The following is a 10103-nucleotide window of genomic DNA, read 5'->3' on the forward strand; positions in this document are numbered from 1 at the left end:
CATGCCAAGCATTTTCCTTACCAGAATTGAATTAAATTAGAAAAAAGTAACAAAGATATTTAGCAAGTCCACAAATACTTAAAAATTAAACAACTGACATGTAATCAACCCATGAGTCAAACAGGAAGTCTCAAATGAAATTGGAGGATATTTTCAACTGAACAAAAGTGGAAATACACGATACTTATTATTTATAAGATATAGCCACAGCAAGTACCAAGAGGGAAATTCTTTTTTTTTTTTAAGATTTTATTAATTTGTTAGAGAGAGCGAGAGAGGCACGAACAGGGGGAGTGGCAGGCAGAGGGAGGTGCCTGACACGGGACTTGATCCCGGGGTCCTGGGATCATAACCTAAGTGAAGGCAGACACTTAATGGACTGGGCTGCCCAGGCATCTCCCAAGAGGGAAATTTTTAGCAACCAAATGGGTTGGTATCAGAGTAAGTGTAATATGGTCAAGATCTTCACCACCATCCAGGCTAACCAGTCCACACTCTTTTCTATGGTGAATATAGAGGGCAAATGAGCAGTAAAGAGGTATTCCTACCTCTCCCAGCCAGTTAGGTATAAAAAGGAGGCTGGTAGGGTGCCAGCACTACCATTCACACATAATAGGAGGAGGACTCCATCCCCCTGTCAGTGGAGACTGAATCTCTCACCTGCACAAGATGGCACACCCCCTTCCCATGTGAGTGGAGTCAGAGAATGCCAGCTTAAACAAGGTTCAAATATGATTTAAATCTTAACACAAAATTTTCACACTTCAACTAAAAATTTATCATGATACCAAGAACCAGGAAAATCTCAAAATGAGTGAAAAAAAGATATTCAAAAGAGTATCAAGATGACAGAGATGTTAGAATTGTCTCATAAATACCTCAAACTTCATAAAAATGCCTGAAACAAATATACCTGAAACAAAAGAAAAAATTTCAGAAAAGAAATGTGAAGTCCAGAAAAGAAAACAGAAGATGTAAAAAAGAAACAAAGGAAAATTAACTGAAAAGTATGATAATGGAAATAAACTTAATAGATGTGCTAACAGCATAAATGGAGGAGACACAGAAAGGAATCAGAACAACAAAAATTACCCAATATGAACAACAGAAAATAGACTGAAAAAAGAGTCAAAGAAAACTCAGGAACCTGTGAGATTAATACAAGATCTAACATTCCTAACATTGAAGTCCTGGAAGGAAAAAATATGGATTGAAAAAGTCTTCAAAGAAATAATGACTGAAAATTCCCCCAATTTGGCAAAGACTATAAACAGACTCAAGATACTGAGTAACAAGACTCCTCTCCAACCCCCACCCCCAGTCAATATCATGGTATATCACAGTCAAACTTCTGAAAACTAAGGACTAAATAAAATCTTGAAAGTAAGAGAAACACCACCTTACATTTGGAGGGGGAAATCCAAACAAAACAGATTTCTCATAAGAAACCATAGAGGCCAGAAGAAGTGGTACATTTTAAAGCAGTGAAGGAATGAATTCCAAATTCCAAATCCTCTATCCAGCAAAAACAAAATCAAATACAAAAAAACCCCAAACAGAAAAATATATACCTATATCTATCTATCTATTTATCTCATTCAAGCATAAAGGGAACCAGTATCATCAGTCATTAGGAAAACGCAAATCAAAACCACAATGAGACAACCACTTTATAACCACTGAAATGGCTATAATTTAAAAAAAAAAAAAAGAAAATAATCAATGGCAAGGATGTGGAGAAACTCTTAAATGGTGAAGCTGTAGAAAACATGGCAGTTCCTCCAAAAAATTAAATATATAATTATCATACAGTACAACAATTACAAATGAATTTAAAGTAGGGATTAGAACAGATAGTTTTTTTTTTAAGATTTTATTTATTTATTTGACAGAGATCACAAGTAGGCAGAGAGGCAGGCAGAGAGAGAGAGGAGGAAGCAGGCTCCCTGTGGAGCAGAGAGCCCGACTCGGGGCTTGATCCCAGGATCCTGGGATCATGACCTGAGTCAAAGGCAGAGGCTTTAATCCACTGAGGCGCCCCTAGAACAGATACTTTTATGTCAATGTTCATGGCAGCATTATTCTTTTTTTTTTTTTTTAAATATGATAGTTTTTTTTTAAGATTTTATTTATTTATTTGTCACAGAGAGAGAGAGCGAGAGCGAGCACAGGCAGACAGAGTGGCAGGCAGAGTCAGAGGGAGAAGCAGGCTCCCTGCAGAGCAAGGAGCCTGATGTGGGACTCGATCCCAGGGCACTGGGATCATGACCTGAGCCGAAGGCAGCTGTTTAACCAACTGAGCCACCCAGGCGTCCTGGCAGCATTATTCTTAGTAGCTAAAAGGTAGAAGCAACCCAGATGTCAATTATTGGATGAATGGGAAAATAAAATGTGGTATATACATACAATGGATGTGTTATTTAACCTTTAGTAGGAATTAAGTTCTGACACATGTAACATGGATGAAGGTCGGAAATACTGTGCTAGGTGAAAGAAGCCAGACACAAATGGACAAATATATGATTCCATGATATGAGGTACCTGGAACAGTCAAGTTCATAGAGAAAGAAGGTAGAATAGTAGTTACCACTGGCTGGGAGGAAATGGTAATAGGGAGTTAACGTTTGATGGATACCAAGTTTCAGTTAGGGATGCTGAAATATTGGAGATGGATAGCGGTGATGGTGGCAAAACAGTGTGAATATATTTAATGCCACTGAATTGTACACTTAAAAATTGTTAAAGTGGTAAATCTTACATATTCAATGTATGTATTTTGCCACAATTAAAAAAATATTTTAAAAAATATGCTGTCACCAAGAAACACACTTCAGATATAAAGATACAGGAAAGTTGAAAGTAATAGAACAGAAAGGGTATATCATGCAAACATTAATCAAAGAAAACCATGAGTGGCCTATCTTAAAAATATACTTCTAAATAATCCATGGGTCCAAGAGGAAGTCTCAAAAACATGTTGAACTGATTATGGTTTGGGAACCTAATTTTGGAAATAAATGCTACATATGTAAATTGGTATATGGTAAAAACCAAGATTTATTTTAGTGAATGATAACCAAAGATACTTACCTAAATTTTAAAAATGAGATGTCAGTGAAAATGGTATTTTCATCAGAAAGAATACTCTATTGATAAATAAGTGAACCATATGCAGTTGTAAAATACTGCTTTGGTATTTAATTTTTCTAAGTAAGAAAATTTGAAATTATTCATAGAAAAAAGACATTGAAATTAATGAAAATAAAACTGAATGAAAATTAAGAAAACAATGTATCAAAATTTGTAGGAGGCAGATGAAGCAGGATAAAGAGAAATTCATAGCACTAGTGCATATATTAGAAAAGAGGAAAATTCTCAAATTGTTAATTTAACTTCCCAAAACAGGACCTAGAATAGAAAATAATGGAAAATAAACAGAAGAAAGAACAAATCAGGGTAAGAACAGAAATCAATGAAATTGAAAACACAGAGGCACTTGGGTACCTCAGTGGGTTTAAGCCTCTGCCTTCACCTCAGGTCATGATTTCAGGGTCATGGGAACAAGTCCTGCATTGGGCTCTCTGATCAGCAGGGAGCCTGCTTCCCTCTCTCTTTTTCTGCCTGCCTCTCTGCCTACTTGTGATCACTCTCTCTGTCAAATAAATAAATAAAAAATCTTAAAAAAAAAAAAAAAAGAAGAAAGAAAACTCACTTAAAAAAAGGGGGGGGGTGCCTGGTGGCTCAGTGGGTTAAGACTCTGCCTTCCACTCAGGTCATGATCTCGGGGTCCTGGGATTGAGACCCATATCAGGTTCTCTGCTCAGCAGGGAGCCTGCTTCCCCCCACCCCCGCCTGCCTCTCTGCCTACTTGTGATCTCTGTCAAATAAATAAATAAAATCTTTAAAGTTAAAAGAAAGAAAGAAAGAAAGAAAACATCAAAACAATAGGATGGGGCACCTGTGTGGCTCAGTCATTAAGCATCTGCCTTCGTCAGCTCAGGTCATGATCCCAGGGTCTTGGGATCAAGCCCCGCACTGGGCTCCCAGCTCTGCAGGAAGCCTGTTTCTCCCTCTCACCTCCACCTGCTTGTGTTCTCTCTGTCAAATAAATAAGTAAAATCATATATATATATATATATATATATATATACACACTAAAAAGCTGTCTTCAAAAAAACAATAGGAAAAATCACTGAGATTAAGAGCTGGTTCTTTGGGAAGATCAATAAAATTGACAAACTTCTAGAAACAACACCACCACCAAAAAACCCAAAAGACACAGATTACCAATACCCATGTGAAATAGCAGATATCACTACATTGCAGACATCGAAAGGATAAGAGAATACCGATTAACAATTCTACACATAAATATGACAACTTAGATGAACTTGAATCACAAAACTACCACAATGTACCCAATATGAAATAATGTGAATGACCAAAATACTGTTAAGGAAATTTAATCTGTAATCTATAACACATTCACCAAAAAGAAACCTCCAGGGTCAGATAATTTCATTTGAGAATTTTGCCAAATGTTTAAAGAACACAGTCTCTTCCAGAAAACAGAATACTAGTATTACCTTGATGCTGAAGGCACAGACAGTATAAAAGAAAAAATACACAGTCCGCTATATATTATGAATATAGACACACAAAAAAATCCTTAAACATTAACAAAGAGAATTCAGTATTATGTAAAAAGAATTTTACATGACCAAATGGTGTTTACTCCAGGGATTCAATGCTGGTTCAATATTTGAAAATCAGTTAAGGTAATCTACCATTTCAACAAACTAAAGAAGGAAAAAAAAATCAAATCAACATTTGACCAAATTCAACTCTGATTCATGGTAAAAACTCAGAAAAACAGGAATAGAGGGAAACGTCTTCAAACTGATAAAAAGTATCTATAGAAAAAATCACAGCTAGTATTATACTTAAAGGTGTAATAGTAAATCCTTTTGCTTGAAGATCAGGAAGCAAGAATTTCTCCTCTCACTATTCTTGACATAATCCTTAAGTTCTTGTGTATGCAATAGGGGGAAAGAAAGGCAATAAAAGGCCTATATAGGAAATAAAACTGTCCTGTTTACGGATAACATAATTATCCATGTAGAAAAATTCAATTAGTCTTTAAATTTCTAGAACTAAAAACTGAGTTCAGAAAGTCACAAAGTAGAAGACAAACATAGAAAAATCAGTTGGTATTTCTATATGTTGGCAATGGACACTAAAAAAAATATATAGTACTCATCGTCACTCAAAAATACATAGTAATGTAACACAAAACATATATAGGACTTTTATTGCTGAAAACTATACAACGATGATGAAAGAAATAGAAGATCAAAATATATATACACAGTGTGTTCATGGGTTGGAAGACAGTAAAGACGTTAATTTACTCCAAACTGGTATAGAGGTTTAAATGCAATTCCTATCCAAATCCAGCAAGATTTTTTTTTTTTGTAAATGTATTATTGCTGGTATAACAAATGGCTTAAAACACAAATTTATTATTTTATAGTTTTATATGTTTTTATATGTTAGAAGTCCAGCATGGGTCTCACTGGGCTAAAAGCAAGGTGTAGGCAGGCTGCACTCCTTTATGGCCTTTTAGAAGCTCATGGAGGACCTTCTATCTTCTCTATTCTCCTCCTCTTTTTTCTGGTTCTTCTTCTTATTGTTATTTCCAGCTTCTAGAGGCTGCCTGCCTGCATTCTTTGGTGCATTGCCCTCTTGGTCTCCATCGTCCAAGCAGGCAACAACAGATAGAGTCCTTCTCAAAATGCATCATTCTAACTTCCTCTTCTGTCTTTTCCATCTTTAAAAAGACCTTTGTGGGCGCCTGGGTGGCTCAGTGGATTAAGCCGCTGCCTTCGGCTCAGGTCATGATCTCAGGGTCCTGGGATCGAGTCCCGCATCGGGCTCTCTGCTCAGCAGGGAGCTTGCTTCCCTTTCTCTCTCTCTGGCTGCCTCTCTGTCTACTTGTGATTTCTCTCTGTCAAATAAATAAATCTTTAAAAAAAAAAAAGAGAGGATGGAAAGACAACCTACCGACTAGAGGAAAATCTCTGCAAATCACATATCTTGCTAAGGACTGATATCTAATATATATAAAGAACTCTCAGTATTTAACAGCAACCTCCCCCAACACACACATAACCCAATTAGAAAACAGACAAAAGATATAAACAGACATTCCACCGAAGTAATTATATGGATGGTCAATAAACACATAAGAAAATCAATGGTTCCAAGAAAGATCAAAACCCAGCAGAGCATATTCCATTAGTTTTTAAGGCCTGACAGTAATCCCTTGTGTTCTGAGACTCTACCCTCCAGGGTGTTCTCTGCCCTCAAAGTCCATGGCTCCAAGGTCATTCTTCCTTGTTTCTTGAAGGGTAATGCATGTTTATAGTTGAGTGTCTCTATCAGCCCATTTCCTGCCTGTAGAATTTTGAAAACCTGACAGCCTTGTTATTTCATCCTGTCTGTTTTTGTCAGTCCAAGCTAGAAGTGTTTCTGCTGATAAAAAATTTGGAAAGACCTTGTAGGTTGTAGGTCTCATTTGTCAAAGGAATCCACACAATTAGGAGGCAGGACAAACTGCCCACACTCAAAAAAACCAACTAACCAACCAACCAAACAAAAAAGTCTCCAAAACATCACTATTGGGAAACCATCTCTATTAATTTCTGAGATGGTTGATTGGATCCATGAGTCACATACCTAATCTCTTCAGCTAAAGTTGTTCAGGGGTGCCTGGGTGGCTCAGTCAGTTAAGCAGCTGCCCTCAGCTCAGGTCATGATCCCAGGGTTCTGGGATTGAGCCCCCACTTCAGGCTCCTTGCTTGGCGGGGAGCCTGCTACTCCCCTGCCTGCCACCCCCCCGCTTGTGCTTCCTGTCTCGCTTGCTTGCTTCCTCTGTCAAATAAATAAATAAATAAAATCTTAAAAAAAAAAAAAAAAAAGAAGAAGAAGAAAGTTGTTCAGGCACACAGTCTCTCCAGAGCTTTCTCCAGTTAATCTCCTAATTTCGGCATCCTTTGCAGTTTGGATAGGCTGAGAATTCCCCTAAATAATCAGACTTCGTTTCCTTTCTGCATACTAGTTCCTTTCTCTATTTCCTTTCACATTCTACTATAAGCAGCAAATATACACCAGGCCTAACCTTCAACATTTTCCTGGGAAATTTTCTCAGCCAAGTATTCAAATTTATCACTTCCAAATTTGTATTTAACAAAACTATAAAACACAATTCAGCCAAGTTTTTTTTTTTTTTTTTAAGATTTTATTTTACAGAGAGAGAGAGAGAGATCATAAGTAGGTAGAGAGGCAGGCAGATAGAGAAGGGGAAGCCGGCTCCCTGCTAAGCAGAGTCTGATGCGGGGGGCTTGATCCCAGGACCCTGAGATCATGACCTGAGCCAAAGGCAGCAGCTTAACCCACTGAGCCACCTAGGCACCCCGTCAGCCAAATTTTTTACTATATAATATGAATCATCTTTCCACCAGTTTCCAGTAATAGTTTTCTCATTTTCTTTTGAGCCATTTTAGTGTTTCTATTGAGGAATAAACACTATTACATGTTAATATTTGTAGTTACATTCTACTCATGAAGATATATGTATCCGTTAAGAAAATAGCTTTCTCAATCTTGCTCTTTTCTTCCTGAGCCTATACCTTACCATCCCTAAGCCTAACAGTCTGATTAAGCAATAGAGGCTTTTTAAATCATGTGGCTTAAAATTCTTCCAGCCTCTACCCATTGCCGAAATTCATTTCCACATTTTTAGGTGTTTGTTTTAGCAGAGCCCCATTTCCTGGTACCAAAATATGTTAATGTCCTGGTGCTACCATAAAAATCACAAATTTGGTTAAAACACCAAGAAATTGTATATTTATAAAGTGGCATACTTATAAAATTAAATTGAATGGACTTGATTTTTTTTTTAAGATTTTATTTATTTATTTGACAGACAGAAATCACAAGTAGGCGGAGAAGCAGGCAGAGAGAGAGGAGGAAGCAGACTACCCACTGAGCAAAGAGCCCGATGCGGGGCTTGATCCCAGGACCCTGGGATCATGACCTGAGCCGAAGGCAGAGGCTTTAACCAACTGAGCCACCCAGGCGCCCGAATGGACTTGATTTTAAATGGAAAAGTTTAAAATTATAAATTTAAAAAGAGAAAAATCATACAGAAAACTTGGCATCTGCCACTTCATTAAATTTTTGCAAGAACATTTTAAGTAGGGTAACTTTTTATGACCAAATATTTGCATAGTATCTTTTTTGCTTCTTCTCTCCTTAGCCAACACAAGATATTTACATCCTAGGGATTTGCATGAAGAGGGCTTACTGTAGGATTAGGATTAAGGGAAATGCAAAATGTGAAATATAATTTTAGGATATTTGCTGTTTGTCCTAGGATGCCAAAGGAGTCTGGGACTGGCCTGTTTTTAAAGTTTTCATGACAATGAATACAGTAGTAATGTGTCTCTCTCTTCTACTAACATTCCATTCCATCCCCTACTATAAGTGATACATATTTTGATGGGTATAGTAACTATGATAGGAGAGTAGAAATTGGGGGAGATCTTGGGAAATAGCTAAAAGCGTAAATATGTAGAGATTCCCAATGATTACTATACAAATACTTTTGACTTGTTTGTATAACTTCCTATACTGGAAATTCTCTTAGGTAGGAAAGCAGCATTGTCATCTGTGAGTTCAAAACACTGTCCATTAGTACACAAGATTTTCTAGTACCACATACACAAGACCTATTAAAACATGAATATTATGTACCATGTATAGCAAGAAAATAAGTATATGCATATAATGCTCTACTGCAAACAAAACATGGCTATTTCAGGACATAATTAGTAAACCAAGAGGCAGAATAGTACATGTAGGAATGCTAGATAATTTCTATTTTTTATGACAGCCACAGAAATGCATAGCAGAAAAGAAACAAATGAGAGTAGAATATCCAAGAGAAAGTGACTCACACATTCCCAACATCTTTGGTCGGTTGAGGGTAGACCAGATTCAGTTATACCGTACCTCCCCACTCACTATATACCCAAGAAAAAGGATAGGCTTATATCCTTAATTGTTAGCATATAACAGTATTTATTCACATACAAATATAGATTTATTCAAATGAAACAATTATTAGATTCTCGTATTTATGAATATAGATCCTATTATTCTATAGGTCCTTTCTATAGAATCTATTCTATAGATCCTTTTTATTCTAGTATGTTCAAACTGCCCACCCTAAAACAACAACAACAACAACACCCAAAGCCTTAAAAAAATCCCAAATCCCTCCAAGTATAAATAGCTACTAGTAAAGGCTAAATTCCACAGTGTTCTGTTTGGCCAGACAAGGCATTATATTTTTTATGATCCTTTCAAGTCTGAATTTGTATCATGTCTGATTTCCCTTATTACCCACTTTTTTTTCTCTCCAATTATCTTGTTCAGCATGTTTCCATTTATTATCCACTGGCAACTGGTGTCCCTTTCTGTAGACAGCCTCAACTGGGGGACAGGGGAAGTTTATTTAGATTTCCACTGCATTTTATTATACACAGTAACAATGTATAAAATAAGTATGTTACAACCAGGGGCCTTCAGTAACACTGATCAAGGTGCTGTTGAACTTACTATTTTCACAGAAAGGATGCTATAGATGTTACTGTTTTAGCAGACTTCCAATTCTCAAACATCACAATCTCTTCAGTGATTTTTTTTTTAAGATTTTATTTATTTATTTATTTATTTGACAGAGAGAAATTACAAGTACACTGAGAGGCAGGCAGAGAGAGAGAGAGAGAGAGAGAGAAGGAAGCAGGCTCCCTGCTGAGCAGAGAGCCCGATGCGGGACTCGATCCCAGGACCCTGAGATCATGACCTGAGCCGAAGGCAGCGGCTTAACCCATTGAGCCACCCAGGCGCCCCACTTCAGTGATTTAAAAAAAAAAAAAGATTTTATTTATTTGAGAGAGAGAGCGAAAGCAACAGAGAACACAAGTGGGGAGGAGAGGGAGAAGCAGGCTCCCCGCTGAGCAGGGAACCCAATTGGG

This window comes from Mustela nivalis (assembly GCF_964662115.1).
Source record: "Mustela nivalis genome assembly, chromosome: 18".
Classification (NCBI taxonomy): Eukaryota; Metazoa; Chordata; class Mammalia; order Carnivora; family Mustelidae; genus Mustela; species Mustela nivalis.